We start from the raw sequence: 16,042 nt of genomic DNA on the forward strand, positions 1-16,042 counted from the left end.
TCTTCATCTGCAGGCTCAGCCAAGCGAGATCTGGCTGCTTTGCAGATGAAGAAATTCTGAGAAATCTCAGGTTGTTAGGTTGTTCTACTTGTAACATTTCATCCTGTGAAATTCCAGGTCTTGAAAGCAATTTGTTGGTTCCATTACTGAATCAGATATATTTCCTCCCAACAGCATCAGTTTAAGACTTCACAACCTGAGCAAAATAGCTTTTTCTTTCTGGAAATCCCACTTGAAAACAAGAAGTGGAAGAATAACAGATGTTTTATTAAGTGGACCATAACAAAGTTTCCTATCTGGTTTTGTTCTCTAAGCACATTCATCCCTCAAACCATAAAACCATTCACTCCCCCCAGTCAAGTTCTTTCCATTCCAAGTGAAGCTCAAGACAAAGTCCCCAGCACACCACCCACTCTGATATCAGCCTTGAACATCTCAGGTGCTGGGTTCTTTCCCAGCACATAGACCTCTAGATTAGTGTCTCCTTTTACTTTTTTTCCAACATGCTGTCTTTTTAGCAGCACCTATTGGGCTGTCAGCTTCCAGTTGCATACCTGTGCGCTGTGCCCTTGCTTGAGCAATTGTGTGGTCTGAATGAAACTGTGGCTTAATATTTGATTCATACAGCTGATGTATCCTTTCAGCTGCTACCAGAGCTTATTGACCTGGTGAAGATAGACCCAGTTAAAATGTTTTAGTAATGAATGAAATGACTAATTCTCTTGTCATATCTGCAGTTCCTCATCCTTTGAATGTGCAGTTTTAACACAGTTTTTCCTTTCTTGATAAGGGCTTAAGATAGTGATCTGGATCTTCTATTTAAGTACCAGACAGGATGGAAGGAAGTCAGAATTAGATTTTATCCAAGAGGTTTCAGGCTTTTCATTCTCCTGGTTTGGTGTTTGGGATCAGCCCTCAGCAGAGATGATGAGTCCATCATTTCCCAGAGTCCTTAAGCATTTTGTTGCTGTTGTTGCTTTGTAGATCTTGCTCTCTGCTTACTACCTCAGGAGCCAGTTTCACCAAGATAGGGAGACCAGCTTGTACTTTACCATACCCATCTGAATCTTGGTTAGTGATTTTGATGCTTTTAGTATCTCTCTGAGGAAATTTTGTTATTACTCTTTTATGCCACAATAAAAAGTTATTTCTACTGCTGTTACATGCCTTTGGGAAGCAGAGATGTCAATCATGATCAATACAGGATCACAGCACCAAATCAGGATGCTTTTCCCTCTGCCTGGATGCCTGTGGCCACTTTGGTTGGTTTTGTTTGACTAATTGATTGCTTTTATATTTGTCACACTTAGGAGGACAAATGTTCAAGATAACAGAGGAAGGATAGGTGTTCAGAGGTCAGTGTTAGATGAAAATGCTTATTCACAAACCTTGTCCCATTTTCAGAAATACCCAAGTTCTGGAAAACTAAACTTTCTTGAAGGCTCACAACTGTCTCCTGTTTCCACAGTTCAGTATCTTATTAAAAAATATTAATTTCACCCATATTTTTTATATATTCCTCTTCTTCTCTAATTCTCTTCCTTCTGGCCAAATAACACTAAAAAGGCCTTGATTTTCTTGCCACTGCATTTTAGCTTGGCATATTTAACTGCTCAGGCAGTTAACTAGGTGATTGTTTAGGTCCTTTCCAACTGAAATAATCTATTCTATTCTGTTCTGTTCTACTCTACTCTACTCCCATTCTTTCTATTCTATTCTATTCTATTCTATTCTATTCTGTTCTATTCTACTCTATTCTATTCTATTCTATTCTATTCTGTTCTGTTCTTTCTATTCTAACTTCCATTCACCAACTGCAGGGTAGTGAACTCCTTTGATCAGTTTGGGCACTGTGTTATCCTGGTTATATTGGTTCACTATTTCCAACCTCTTTATAGCTTTAAATGTAATTTTAACACAGAGACCAGAAGAATACTGTGGTGTTTATCTCAGCTGAAAGCATAGGGTAGGATTCATCTGACCTAACTCAGATAATTGCAGTGTGGACACCTACTGCTGATCTGTTCTGCCCTATTACCCTTATGTAATCTACAGAGAAAAATATGTTGACTGAATTCCTTTCACTGTCTAGAGGACACCAAAAGTAGGTTGGAAGAGCATGTACAGTGACTGACTTGGGTTTAGGAGTATAGATTTTCCTTCTGAAGGAAGCAGGAAAACAAATGACACCGCAGCTACAGCTGTACAAACACTTGAAACACAAAATTGTGGAGGTGGTGGTTGGAGGGGACACCTGGAGAGCTGGGATCCAACCTGCCCCTCCAAGAAAGACTCACCATCACTGGATTAGGTCAGCCATAGCTTTGTGTAGCCCCATGTAGACCTGGGGCTGGCACACACTAACTGGCCACACCGTTAAGGTCTCTTAGTCTAGCCACTTGGTCTCTGCACATATCTCCATTTAGTGCAGTAAGCCCCACTCAGAACCCTCTGCATGCCATGGGGTTCCCCCTCATAGGCCACTGCCACGTGCATCCCCTTCCCACCTTGGCAGTTGCAGGGGGTTTTGGCATTGTTGATCACATAGGCGTGATTTAGCCGTGAACTCAAGCACACAGAGGTAGTCAGCAGACGGTAGGCAGTGCAAATGGAGCACTCTCTCTGCAGATTGTCACTGGGCTGTGAAACGATTGCTCCGGGGGCTCAGCCACAGTTACCAGGAATGGCAGATACATTCTGCCTTTAAATGCAGGGTGCAAACAGCAGGTCAGCCTTGAGTGGACCTATACATTGTCTTAGATTCCTAAATAAGATCTCAGTTTTGCAATTAAAAACTGTATTGTCTACCTCAGAGGTCAACTACACAGGTGGGATTTTAGATATGCAAATGCCCATGGGTGAAATGTGCAGCCCTCTTATATGCTGTTTTGTTTGCAGAGAACAGTGTACCTTAGTATGTAAATCTGACTGATTTGAAGGTAACTGTAGGCTGAAGCTGGACCTGAAAGCCAAGTGTAAACCCCAGAGTTACCCTCTTACTGGGCAAGTCTCCCAAAGCTATTGGCAAATCTTGCCCTGGAGACAGCCGGGTCTCGTTGAGTCACTGCCCAAATCCAACACAGAAAGAGGGAAAGTGACTATTAAATCACTCTGCTCTGCTTAAGGGTTCCAGTGGCAGGATCACAGGTCCCAAAAAAAGTGTCCATGCAACCCGGCCTGCTTGAATGTTCAGATCTGGCACTTTCAAAGAGCTTTAGTTTTAGCTGAGAAAGGATAACACAGGTCTATTTGAATCCAGGTCCTGAAGACATTTCAGGTGTGGTGATGTCCTCTGCTGACTTATTTAGTTAATGAGAGCTAAGTCACAGCAATCAGGAGACTGACACAGAAATGGGAGTGTTTGAGTGCAGACACCCTCTCCACTTATTCCAGAGGTGTTTGTGGTGTCCCACACCTGGGAGATGCAGAGCACTCTCATCTCATGCAGAGAAATTTCCAAGTACTTTTGAAGTTGCACAGTTGAGTAGACCTTACAATATTACTTACATACTTCTATTTAAACACGGAAGTCAGAAAGCTGATCCCACTGGAGAACTGAGCTCCCAGACATTGAGGTCTACCACAGAGAGTATAATTTTAAAACATAAAAATCCAGTATCTTTTCTCTTGCAAAATATTTTTTCTTGCTTTTCCAAAGCTTTAGGGTTTTTTCAGATATCGGTGCCAATGTCAATTTACAATGATGTTGGCTCAGAGTATAATATATTAAACTCTTCCTCTCCACACAAAACAAACAAATGAAAAGAGAAACAGAAAATCCTTTATCTGCTCTCTTTTTTTTTTCCCTCAGAAGTAAATAGTTATCTATTGTCATAACCACAAATCACTCGTGGATGTTACCAATGACAGTCTGTGGAAATGAAGAACAAAATTTATCATAGTAATAGGCACTGATTTTATTTATAGAACTACATTTTAAATGAAAAAATGCCTATTTGTACTTACAGTGGATTATGGCATGATACTAAGATATATGTTTTTCAGTACTTTTTCTCTGGATTTCACACAAAATTCAGCAAGCCACAATTAAAAAACCTGTTCAGTAGAATCCAAACCTGCAGTGTTCACAGAGCACTTTGCTACTGCTTTTAAGAAAAAACAACACAATAATTCTACAAAATGTCCAGGTTACATCATTTGTCAATTCTTTATTTGATCCCACCTGCTTTCTTCATTGCACATTCAGCTGTCCAGATTCCATCCAGTAAAAATCCTATTTAAATATGAGATTTAAATCAGGCTGATCTAAGCAACACATTTTCAGTCAAGGTGGTGGAATACAAATACAATCCCAGGGAATTTTACACAGGTAGAGAAATTATTTCATTCTTAGTAAGAAGGTAGCAGAGCACTTGGCTCTTTCGCTTGGAAGTGGGGTTCTTTGGCGTTATGGTTTGAACGAATCGTCACCCCACAGAGGGCTAGTGCATCACACTAACATTGGCTCTAAGCCTGAAGAAAATTGCCAACGAAAGCTTTAGTAGGTATGCAGTTATTCCAGAAAATGTGTCTCCTGTCAGGAGAGCTTGTTCTACTCTGAATTGGTTTGAGCAATGCCAACAACAGTACTTTCTTGCTCAGGTGAAGAGATTTTACCAGCATTGCTAAAACAGAAGGCCTTTTCCATGCAGAAAGCCCAGCTGTGTGGGCACAGCATGCACTGCCGGTGTTACATGGCTGTGGAGACGGTGTGTGAGCCCTGGGGGATGCACATAGCCCAGCCAGTCCCCTGTGCCTGTTTTGTCTAAAGAGATGGTTTCAGACTGGTAGCAAGGAACAGACTTCAGCAGGACTCACTTGTCAGCTACCTGCCAGGCTGCTTCCATGGGTCCTTGATCCTTAACCCCCACACACAAGAGTATTACCGGTTGTGTTTGTGTCATCGTGCAGAGGTGGTGGCATCTCCACGCCAGGAATGATCGCAATTGCAGGTTCATCTTGCTGGGTCTGGTGGGTAACCTCTGCACAGCCCATACAGCTCTATCCAAAGCATTTTCAGGAGGTCTATGAATGAAATGCAAGGGGTACCCTGGACAGGGTTCAGGAAGCATGTGGTGCCCAGCAAGCAGTGTGCCTGGGAGGAGGGAGGCACAGCCAGGGAGAGGACCAAAGCAGTAGGCAGAGCAGGCACACCTTGGGGAATGGAAGGGGAAAAGGAATCCAAAACAGAGGGAACAGATGTGACAGACAGGACCTGGCCAGGGCATAACAGGCTAGGCAGATGAACCACTTCTGCCCGGTAAGCGATGTTGACTGTGGGTTTGTGGGTTTCTCTTCCCTTTTGATGTATACGTTTGCTTGTTTTTATTTCTTCCCAGACGTTCTAATGTGTGTGTGAATGACTCTTCTCTCAAACTCAGAAATACTCTACAGGCTTTGGGATTTATACTTCCAGTTTGCAAGACACAAAGGAAGTTCTTTTCCCAAAATGATGCCTCATTTTAACAAGCCAAGTAGTAAATAAAAATCTGAAGCCTAAGGAGATTTTCTGTTCAGTTGGCAACAATTGTCTGAGTTTAAATGAGGTTTCTGGCTTTTTTTGAAATGTACTTTATTAGTAATAGACTATTTCTCAAATACAACTTTTGACTGAACCACTTATTTCAAACAAGAGGACAGCATCCTGTGGCTGATGAAAACATTTGAAAGTGCTAAGTGTACAGATCAGAAAGAAAAATATTTACATTTCATGAAGGCATGATGGCAAGGATAAGATTCTGGAGACATTTTCAGGCTGCTGCTTGGAAACTTGGCACTGTGTCCAAGGTGCTTGTTCTTTACACACCTCGTAGAATACTCCACTTGCCCTTCTGTAGGCACTTACTGGGGAAGCACGGCAGCAACAGAGCCATTTATCATCAAGGAGAAAAATCCTAAGACATAGGCTTAGGTTTTAAAAAGTGGCAAATTATTTTCAACATCTCAAGGATTAGCAGGAGACTTGAGTCTGTTTCCAGCTCTCCCGCATCTGGTGGGTAAAGCCAGCTATGTTACATCAGTACTTTGGGTCTCACTTTCTTCCTCTTTAAACAGGAAACGGAAATGTGCATTAGAGATAAGCATGCAATCATTACACAAGAAGTAAATATGGCTATTATTTTTTATTACCAGTGTAGGACATCGTCATTGCACTATAGAGTTAAAAGCTTCACAGCTTCAAACTTTGACTCAATGTTTCTTCTATTTTTTTCTGTTTTCTTTATTGCATGTTCCAGATCATGGAAGGAAACTTAACCTTACCAGGAAGAATTGGACAGAAATAGTATAAAGTAGTAAACATTTTAAATTTAATTAAAGAAAATAATTTAAACCTGTGGTGTGGGAGAGAGAATAGACAATCAGTTTTAGAATGAGATGTCATTCTGCCTTACAGAATTGGAGTATGAGGCATGGTTTGTCTGCTGAAATAACTTTTACTGAACATTAGAAAAACATCTGTGGTGATAAAAATATATAGAAGAATGTTTTATAACAAGAATTAGTAGAAAATGTAGACAGGAAGAAATGAATTAGCATAGTAGAGAGGCTGGATTTACTTTAGCCCAGCAATAGGCAAGAGGGAAATGCTAAATAGAAGCTCAAAGAGCTAGTCTAATACAAACAGCAGTAATGTATAGCATGTTGTCCATATGTAAGGATATGCTTCTAGTCCAGTTCTCCTTGTGTGTAGTTCATGCTTTAGGGTCATAGAGGGAATATCAGGGATATTGAACCATGACTGTGAGTTACAGGTGTGATACATCACTATGCATGTTAATTATAACCAACATTTCAAGAGCATGCTTAGCTGCTGGGGTTTATATGCATGTGCTGCTCTCAGTTTGCAAATGGGTTTGCACAGCCCCACATGGGACTGGGACTTCTTTGTACTTCACTGTGTGTAAGCTCACAGGAAGACATGGTCTTTGTCCCAAAGCATTTTAATGTCTACCTAGAAACAATAGCATGAAACAAAAGGAGGGAAGCAGAGAGGGAAGGGGACAATGAGGTCTTGCAGTTACGTGAGTCAACTCCATGTACAATAAAATTGACCTGAATCATCTGAAAGGCTTCTTGGGTAAATAGCTTTGCTGTCCTGGTACGTGTCCGGGCAGCTGGTGCTTTTACATGGCTTTGATGGTCTGTCTATTCACTTTTTGTTCTGATGTGGAGGATGTTGTTTGCATTGTAGAAGAAGCAGGCCTGGTTTTGAGGAGGGAAGCAGGACTTCCAGGTCTCCATGCCACTTCTGTGAGTTTGGGAAATGAAATAAAATATAGGACATACAATACTTTTTACAGCATGTCTGAGGAATACAAAAGAAACCGATACTGGTCTTGTTATCTGTCTTTCTGGACTTTTCTGCTTCTACAGTCCCAGCAGGTTCAGAGATATTTGCAGGCAGGGGCTGTGGAGAGGATCCTCCTGTGGTTTAGTTTATGTTCCCTGAGAAATCAATAAAATTTGATTGCAGTCAGTCAGCATCATTCATGTCCACCCTCTGTCTTATGTACTAACATACAAAAAATAGTGGTTCCCAAAATATCTGTGTGAACAAAAATATTTTCACATGGGTCTTCCTGGAGAAACAGGTGTGAAGATGCACAAGCCTGCTAGAAGCAAACTTCTGCCCAGAGATGGAGGAAACATTCATGACTGTCTTGCAGACTTGCTGAGCTGTTATAAATCAAACTGCAGCAGTAGCCATCTCATGCTCAGATGTTCTTCATCAAAATTATAAGACTCTTGGATACACAGAAAGTGCACACACTGCACATGATCAAGTCTCCCCCATACCAAATCGTAGCAATCAAAAGTCAGACTAAAGACAACCTTTTTCTTATCAAGCCACTGAATGCCTAGAGGTTTGCCTTGCAAACATTTTGAAAACAATTCATGAAAGAGGATGAGCCGATACGTAGGTCACTGGTCTGGTACCTGCAACAGCTGGATGGAGCCCCTGCTTTGGCACAGAGTGCCACTGGGGTCCTGGGTGGGACATCTGCTCCCCTCTGTCCTCTGTTTGCTGTCTGCAAGCTGTAGTGCCTTTCTGATATGATTGCCGCATTGGGGAACGCACTGACTGTGAGATGCTCGTGAAATGGTGGAGGAAATGCCACAAAGGGGTGAAAGGTTTTTGTAGTACACAGGGCTCCCCATTGTTTTCAGAAGAATAATACTCCTACCTGCTCAGTGCAGATTCAGCTGAGTTCCTATATAAACTGCATCTGAGCTTTTTAGAGTGCATGAGCCACAGGTAGCTCGTTTGCTTTTTTTCCATATGTGAGCACTGCCAGTTAAACTCTGAATACTTCTGCCTCCTTCCTTATTAAGGCTGCTATTTATAGCCCCTCTGGCTGCATTCCACCTGCAGGTCAGATTGTTTATGTGGAGCGAGGATATATTGTGTTTTTCTAAATAGACGGCACATTTTTTAATTAATTTTTAAAAAATTCTTTTCCCTGCACAACACGATGAACAGACCTTACTTCTCACTCAAACAGAGACCTGGCTGCAAGAAGTTCCAGAGACCACAGAAAACTGAAAAATCAGGAAAGTACAGTAACTGTATTCACATGCATGTAGGGAAGTAAAGAGCAACCAATAATAAATACAAATAAACACGAATTAATGCAAGGGCATTTACCTCCACTGAATGTTTAACCCATGCTGCTAGCAAACAATATATGAAGTCTTGCACAACATCATACTCCTTAGGCAGTGCCACTGTTCTGATTATTTATTTTCCAGTCACAGACATTTTCCTATTGCCTTTATTGGAAGCAGGATTGTGTCAAAAGTTTCAGGGATCTACAAACCCAAACAGAAAAGGAAAATGGCAGATGCTTTAAAAAGTAAAATGTCAGTTTATGTGGCTATATTATCTATTACATCTAACTTCTTTTTTCACCAAATTCCCCATGTAATACAGAAGCACTTCATGTCCTGGTGGAATAAAAGAGTCCCTGAATATGACATGATATAGTTCTCTCTTTTCTCTGTTGTTTTTTAGTTCTTCAGCACCTCTTCAACTTAATATAACATGGGGGGAAATATCACTAAGATAAGACCTATTATTTTTGTTCCAACAATTAAAGATATAAATGGAGTTTTAGGACTTTGGTGATGCAGTGGTTTGCAGCCTAGAAGCACATGAAACAGGCAGAAACGCTTGCACATGGAACCAAGTAGTTCACATCGATCAGCCAAGAGAGCTATTTTTGGCATTTTATTTTGATCCTAGGAAATTAAGTGTCCTGAGAGAATTCTTATCCAGTGTATGGTAAGAGAGGCCAGCGTATGGCCAGTGAGCTGATTATGGGCTCAGACTTAATTGGAGAATTAAGGTCTTTAGCCTCTCCTCTCCTATTAATTCCACTGACACATCACTCAGTTGCAGCACTACAGTCTGCCCCTGAAATGCAGCCTTTCAGCAGCCTTTAAGCCTGGTCTTTTCTTTCCATTGATGAGACTACTACAAAGTTAAAAGCCTAAGGAAAAGAAAGTTAAAAAAAAAGAGTTTAAAATTAAGTGCCTGGAAGTGCTGTTGAATACCCACCACCCTGAGAAGGCATACTGTCCAGCTGAGCTCTGCCCCGACCTATGGTAAGGGGGGAAAAGAGCAGATGCAAACCCCACAGCTAAAGCTGCTGATGTGCTGTGAGCAGCTGGGAGGCTCACATGGCTACATGCAGAGAATGAACTCTGCAGGGCAAGGGGTAAAGGTTGGATGATGCTTCTTCAAGAATCACTTGAGGTAACAGAAGACAAAGGGTTTCAAAGAAGCCAAGCTATCTCAGAATAAAAGATGTAAAAAGCTGCAGGTAGACCACCACTTCACGAAGTGATTAGGCCAGGGCCTGTCCAACACCTGTTCACAGCTGAGTCTGTCAGGGCTATTCCACAGCACAGCACAAGCATCTCTGTGACCTGCACTGGTAGGAGCTTCCCAGAACAGTCCCCTGCCTTATTGTTATGATAGACGCGGTCACTGGAAAGAGCTGCCAGATCCCAGGGAGGTCCTGAGAAAAACACTGGCAGCTTGGATGGCTGTTAGGGAGCTAAGGGTCATTATGAAGAGCATATTGGGTTAGAATGATCTTCAGTCTGATGTAATATGATCATTCGTACTCCCTCCTTATATTATGTTCTTCACTGGGGTGAGCAGCAGCACTGGAAGACAGCTCTAGCTTGCCAGGTGTTAAGGTTGATATTGGCTGCCATGTACTTCCTATGTGAAGTAATCAGGTTCCTGGTGTCCCATTATTTGCCCCTTTGAGTCTGCTGAGAGTGATTTTACCTTCTACTTTTGTGTGTCCACCCTAGCGATCCGTAGAAAAGAGCCTCCACATCATGATCATCTTACCTACCTGAGGCAGAGCCAAGCTAGCTATAGACTCGAACACCATGATGACCTGGAAAGATCTGGACCCAGGTATAGCCTATGTTGTCTTGGTAATTATAAAATTTTGTGGCCAGTGCATTTGTGCATATTTTTCATCAAACATCATTTTACTGATGTTAAGCTGGGTGTCCTCGTGGAAAGGTGATATGTGTGGCTGGGAGTCCTGGGAATGGCGGTGCTCACACTGGCTGGAGGGAGCCAGCTGTTGTTGCCTGTTGTGGTAGCAGACAAATTTCAGCAGCTTGAGGAGGCTTTTTAAAGCAGGGAGATGAGAGAATGAGGGGAGGGAAACAAACATGCTTTCACCGTTCACCCTTCTTTGTTGTGTGCTCTGGTTTTGTACTTACTCTTGGGCAGTGTCTATATTACCGGCTCTGAGTTCTCAGTCTCAGCTGGGAGCCAAGTACCAAGAGATCGTGGCATCAGTTTCAAAATCTTTAAGGGTTTGGTCTGGTTACTTTAAAAATACCTTTTTTACGACCGGGCTTGTGGCTGCTGATTTCTGAATCTCTGGGTGAGTGCATTCCCCTATAATAAGGTTTATTGTGAGGGAAACAAAACTTTTCCTCAAAGAAATTTCTGGTTTTTTAAACATCAACTGAGGTTCCTAATTCTGTGCAGATAGGACCTGGGCTGCTGGTAAAGCATTCAGTAACGTGAGGTTTGTGATATGGCTTGAAGAGGTGATAACATTTCCTGTTGTGTAGATCAGCTATATGGGTGTACAAGAGCACAAATACTTCAATCCGTAAACAAGGTTGGCGGGGGGGGGATCTTTATAATACAGTGTTTCAGCAAAGCCCATTGTGTTCCTTTCTTTATTAAATGCCATCCTGGAACTTTAATGTGGGACTGGACACTGGCGGTTTCCCAGGTCCAAAGACCAGGAGGTACTGAACAAGCAGACTTGGGCTGTCCTTGTGTGCTGCTCTTTCCTTATGCTTATAAAGCCTGAGCATGTTCAAAGCTGAAAACTAGCAATGTAAATTTCCTAAATGCCTTTAGAAAACCAAGAACTCAACCACTGCCAAGAGAAACATGAGTTCCTGAAACTGGTCAGCACTGCTTGGGTTTCCTTTGAAGAAAAAAAAAAAAGGGGGGGGGGGGGTTGGAAAAAAGAGCCAAATGCCTGAAATATGTAAGACGGAGCTAAACGGGAGTTAAAGGGAAGCTGCATAGGAAGCAAAGCCAAGCCCAAAATAAAAAGCGGGAATGGAAAACTAAAAATAACAAACAGGAAAGTGTGACACAGCTGCAAGGGCTCTGGTGCATTCTCCCCCAGCATTGTACCTTTTTTTTTTCAGGAACATACTAATATTGTGTTTGGATTTCAATGGCATTCCAATCCATTATTTGTTCTTCAAAAATAGATGTTTCTCTTGTGAGGAAGAAAGATATTTTCAAGTAATGTTCATATGATTTCAGTTGTCCCAGTTTATCAAATAACACTTTTATAGGCTCAGTGTTTGCAGAGCAGAAAGACTGCATCAATTATGGCATTTCAAGAAAAAATCATCTGTGTTTTGTTACAACGGTGAAGATCAGCTCATGATCAACTGTTGCCCTTGATTTCAGCTGAATATTTACTTGATAGCTTTCCGAAGTAGGAAGGGAGCTAGCACATGAATCTGAGCTGCAGCTACTTTGGAAGCACGGTGGATAGGAGAGGGTCAGGGAGGATCAGGAGCATCATGTACTAATAAAGTTAAGGAAATCTCTGTCTTTTTCTTCATCCAAACACAGGTTTGTTTGTTTACACAGAGCATTTTGCCTGCCCTGAGAATCCTGCAGGAAGGCAGCCTTGGGGATGCAGGGCTGCTGGGTCTGCCAGGGCTGCAGCCAGATTCCAGCCAGCTCCTGCAGAAAAAAAAGCCAGGCTCTCCAGGCATGGGTGCACGGGTACAACACAACCACCCCATCCCAAGGCACCCAGCACATGCACAGCAGTCACTGGCAGCTGCTGTGTAAGGAGACAGGAAGGAATGCTTCAGCGTTCGGAGGTCTTGCCGTACTAACACCTATTTAATTGCTATACTCACCCATGCTACAAAAATTAAGCCACATGTCTGGGTTGTGCGTGGTCTCTGCTACCCAGAAGACAGATGGACAACTGAGTACACTTGAAGAGTGCTCGTGCCTGTTCTGAGAGAGTAAGAAAGCCAGAATAGACCAGTTTGTCAGCTCAAGTTTCCTCAGACAGTCACGAACCCCAGTGGAAACCACATTAAGACGTGCCAAACTGGAGATTGTGGTGCCTGTCAAGTTGTCAGTCCAACTTGTAAAATACCTATTTTCAGCAGACACAACAAAAACAGGAAATATTTACCAGCTTTGCAGGTGTCAGGAAATACTTCCAAAGCATTGCTGTGACCTGACAGTCCATTTAAACAGACAGCAAGCATGTACAGAGGTGATAATAAATACATTTTCATTTAAAATACATACTTTGTTGTGTTTGCTCTAATGTGTATGTCCCAGCAGAACAGAGTAGCAAAATTATATTGTTAATCACAGTGTGGTGACTAGGCAGTGATACATCTCACAATACTTGTGTGGATGTATTTATACAAGGAAATTGTATATTAGAGTACATTAAAGATGTTTTACACAGTTGAAGCTGATGATGCTGTTTTTCATTAAAAGTTGGACTGCACTGGAAATATATTAAATATTATTTGAATTATGGATGGAATACATCTGAATATATTTCAGGCTTTTCTGCTCTGTGTATTTCAGATGTCACCCTGAAATGTATGATGATACATTGTTTGAACTGTATGGTGTCTGCAACATCCTATAGTACAGGCTGTCATAGAAACTATATTACATTACAGCGTACTTCTTACCAGTGTCATTGCACATTAAATATAAAATAAAAGGTGGTGCAAATATTGCTATCTTACTTGTTTAGTAGTTGAGAAAATGAAGTCTACCTGCTAGAAATGAGGCCAAGCATATTCATACTGGAAATAATATGTGACCCCACTAAAAACAAATCTAGAAACTAGATGACAGGAGCACATTGTGTGATGAACCACTTCATTGCTTTTACCTCAGGAGAGAAGAGCATCTATAGGTAACTTCAAGCTTGTGTGTGAAGGTCAGGTGAAAAGAGGAGGCCTGGAACATGGAGTTGGGTGAAGAAAAGAAAAAATCTGAAAGAAAACCCACACGTGCAAAATAGGGGAAATGAGTTGGAGTGTCCAGTGGAGAGCCAGGAAAAATGGAAAAGGAAATAAAGAAGAGACTGGTGAAGTGCCTTTGGTTGCATGAACATCACTTCATGTCCCTTGGGAGGCAGTCCCAAAGGGCAAAGGAATCCAGGAAGGCTGGACATTCTTAAAGAAAAAAATCTTAACAGCACAGGGGCAGGCTGTCGCCATGTGCCAGAAGATGAGCCAACGGGGAAGAAGACCACGCTGGCTAAACAGAGAGCTTTGGCTGGAACTCTGGGGGGGGAAAAAGAGAGTTTATTACCTTTGCAAGAAGGAGGAAGCAACTTGGGAGCAGAACAAGGATGTCGTGAAGTTATGCTGGGAGAAAATTAGAAGCCCAAAGCCATACTAGAACTTACTCTGGCCACTGCTGTAAAAAACAATAAAAACGTTTATATAAATACATTAGCAACAAAAGAGGGGCTAAAGAGAATCTCTAGCCTTTATTGGAAGTAGGGGGTGTATTGGGTTTGCATGGCAAGGTTTTAGTAGTGGGGGTTCTATGGAGGTGGCTTCTGTAAGGAGGTGCCAGAAGCCACACCCATGTCCAATGGAGCCAACGCCAGCCGGCTCCAAGATGGACCCGCTGCTGGCCAAGGCCAAGCTAATCAGTGATGGTGGTAGTGCTTCTGTGATAACATATTTAAGAAAGAGGAAAAAAAAATCTGTGCAAAAAACTGTAGCAGAAAATAGGAGTGAGATTATGTGAGAGCAACACCTCTGCAGACCCCAAGGTCAGTGCAGAAGGAGCAGGAGGAGGTGCTCCAGGTGCCAGAGCAGAGATTCCTCTGCAGCCCGTGGTGAAGACCATGGTGAGGCAGATATTCACCTGCAGCCCACAGAGCACTCCACACCAGGGCAAGTGGATGCCCAAAGGAGGCTGTGACCCATGGGAAGCCCATGCTGGAGCAGGCTCCTGGCAGGACCCTTAGAGAGAGAAGCCAACACTGGAGCAGGTTTGCTGGCAGGACTTGCAGTCCCACTGGGGACCCACACTGGAGCAGCCTGTTCCTGAAGGACTGCAGCCCGTGGAAGGGAACCACACTGGAGCTATTTGAGAAGAACTGCAGCCTGTAGGAAGGAGTCATATTGGAGAAGCTCATGGAGAACTGTCTCCCATGGGAGGGACACCATGCTGAAGCAGGGGAAGAGTGTGAGGAGGAAGGACTGGCAGAAACGATGTGTGATAAACGGACCATAAACCCCATTCCCTGTTCTCCTGCGCTGCTCAGGGAGAGGAGGTAGAGAAGTCAGGAAATAAGTCATTAAGTCAAGCCCTGGAAGAAGGAAGGTGTGGGGGGAAGATGTTTTTCTGATTTGAATGGTGATAAATTAAACTAATTTTCCCCAAGTCAAGTATGTCTTGCCATTGTTGGTAGCAGGTGAGTGATCTCTCCCTTATCTTGACCCAAGAGACTTTCGTTATATTTTCTCTCCCCTGTCTGGTTGAAAAGGGGAGTGATAGAGCAGCTTTGGTGGGCACCGGGTAATCAGCCAGTATCAAACCACCACAGGGAGAAAACATGACAAAGGATGAGGAAAAGGCTGAGGTACTGAATGCTTTCTTGGCCACAGTCTTCAACAGTAAGACTGGTTTTTCTTAGGGTACCCAGCCCCCTGAGCTGGGAGACAGGAATGAAGACCCCATATTCCAGGGGTAAACCATTAGTGACCTGCTGCACCACTTGGACACACATGAGTCTATGGAGCTGGATGGGATCCATCCAGGGGTACTGAGGGAGCTGGTGGAGGCACTCACTGAGTCACTTCCCGTAATTTATCAGCAGCCCTGGCTAACAAGGAGGTCCCAGTGAACTGGAGTTTACACAATGTGATGTCCATCAGCAAGATGGGTTGGAAGGAGGATCCAGGGAACTACAGGCCTGTCAGCCTGACCTTGGTGCTGTGGAAGGTTATTAAGCAGATCATCCTGAGTGCCATCAGACAGCACATACAGGACAACCAGGTGATCAGGCCCAGCCAGCCTGGGTCTGTGAAAGGCAGGTCCTAGTGGACTAACCTAAACCTCTTCTATAACGTGATGTTAATGGATGAGGGGAAAGGCTGTTATCTACCTAGACTTTACTAAAGCCTTTGACACAATTTCCCAAGCATTCCTCTGGATGGACTGGTGGCTCATGGCCTGGATGGGTGTGCTCTTTCCTGGGTAACAAACTAGCTGGACGGCCATGCTCAAAGAGTTGTGCTGGACAGAGTTAAATGCAGCTGGCAGCTGGTTGCAAGCGGTGGTGTCCCGGGCTCAGTATTGGATCCAGTCCTGTTTCATGTCTTTATCAACAATCTGGATGAGGGGATTGAGTGCCCCCTCAGTAAGTTTGCAGGTGACCCCCAGCTGGGGGGAGGGTTGATCTGCGGGAGGGCAGGAGGCTCTGCAGGGGGTCTGGGCAGGCTGGAGCGATGG

Source organism: Falco punctatus (assembly GCF_963210335.1).
Source record: "Falco punctatus genome assembly, chromosome: Z".
In the NCBI taxonomy this organism is placed as follows: Eukaryota; Metazoa; Chordata; class Aves; order Falconiformes; family Falconidae; genus Falco; species Falco punctatus.